This window comes from Austrofundulus limnaeus, unplaced genomic scaffold (genome assembly GCF_001266775.1).
Source record: "Austrofundulus limnaeus strain Quisiro unplaced genomic scaffold, Austrofundulus_limnaeus-1.0 Scaffold167, whole genome shotgun sequence".
Taxonomy (NCBI): domain Eukaryota; kingdom Metazoa; phylum Chordata; class Actinopteri; order Cyprinodontiformes; family Rivulidae; genus Austrofundulus; species Austrofundulus limnaeus.
Genome location: NW_013952569.1, coordinates 892,129 through 893,898, shown reverse-complemented (window position 1 = coordinate 893,898; position 1,770 = coordinate 892,129).

The window sequence follows — 1,770 nt, the reverse complement described above, 5'->3', positions numbered from 1 at the left end:
TGGATGGATGGATGGATGGATGGATGGATGGATGGATGGATGGATGGATGGATGGATGGATGGATGGATGAATACTCTTTAATCCAGGTTAATTTGGTCACTGCTGCAGAGCCACAGGTTGAAGAGCTGATTTTGATCATTAGATGAGTTTAGAAGGTTTAATTTATTGCGAAAGTTTCAAAGCTTTTGTTTGTTGAACTAAATACAGGCTACATTTGTAATTTTTCTATTCTTTGCATGTTTTACTGTTGAATAAATAATCATAAAAGTTTTAGTCAGACATAAAAGTTGAGACAAAAACAATGTACAATAAAATGTCCAGTCTGATGTGATAAAGTCTAAACTCTGTTTTCTGTTCTGTCCGCCACCATCCCACTTAACTTTTTTTTAAAAACCTTCGTCCCTTTCTGTCCTCCACCTCTCCTTCCCTCTCTGCCCTTCATTCCCCTTCTCTTTATCACTCCGCTCATAAAACCTGCTCATCCAGAAAGAACAGAGCTTAGAGGAGGATGGAGAGGAGCGAGACGGAGAGAAAATGAATGAGGGAGAAGAAAGACGGAGGGCTGGAGGGTTAGATAACAGATGGAAGAGTAAAGAATAAATAATAGTCTTAATCTTATGGTAATTAATTTGTGTGAATCTGGGATATATTCAACAAAAAAGTAAATGGAAGCTTGGTTTTGTTTACAGTCCATTTCTGATGGACTCTGACAGGCTGAAATGTATCCATCCTCTCCACGCTGACCTCTGAAGGAACTGACGAAGCTATCATTTTGGGTTTGTCGCATCATTTAACTTCACATAACCTGCTGCTCTTCACTATAAAAAGCTCTGTGTGATAGCTGCGGGACGGTCGGCAGTCTTTTTGGTAAACTGTGTCGAAAACTACCAGATATTTTATTATTACCTTATTTATGCTTGCTTGTTTTAGGATGAGAAAAACAAAAACAATATTTGATTACCTGAAACATAAAGCTGCAAACACAGTTTCCAAAAATCAGATTATTGTTGAGAAAGTTATTAAAGGGAACCCCGACTGTTTGTAACATGAGAAGTTATTTGATAAACATTTACTTCAACTGTAAAACAAAGACTAAAAAAATATCGTAGGATGTTTTAGTTTTTAAAAATTTTAATTTTACTAGGTCCTCGACCAGTGCAAGACCGCAAGCTCCTTTCATCCTGAAGGTTAAATTTAGACAATATCTGATGTTCAGCCCTTTTAAATGAAACCAGAGAGCGTTGACAGAGAGGAGAAGGTAGAAATGACTCAGCCTGCAACTGAAAATGATGATGGAGGACAACAGAGCTGCTTCATGGAAGAAGAACCTCAGCTTAGCCTGTTAGCTTTAGCGTTAGCGTCCGAGCTAATAAGTATGGCGATAAAGCGTTAGCATCCGAGCTAATGCATGTAAATATGGAGTTAAAACGTTTGCGCCCAAGGTATATATATGACAATATAGGGTTAGAACAAGCTTATAGTATATATGACAACAAAGCATTATAGCATACAATAGTAATAGACTGTATGTATATATGTGACGTTAGGTCCCGGTCTAACATTATTAGCTGGGAAACTAATGTTATATTGCATATATATCTATTAGCTTGGGAGCTAATACCACATATGAATGACTAAAACATGGTGTTAGCCCTTGAGCTAAATTATTAGCTCGGGAGTTAAAGCTATACTTTTTAGCTCTACAGCTAACGCCATATATCACAACATAAACAGTATATCAGCCTAAGAGCTAATGCTATATATATATA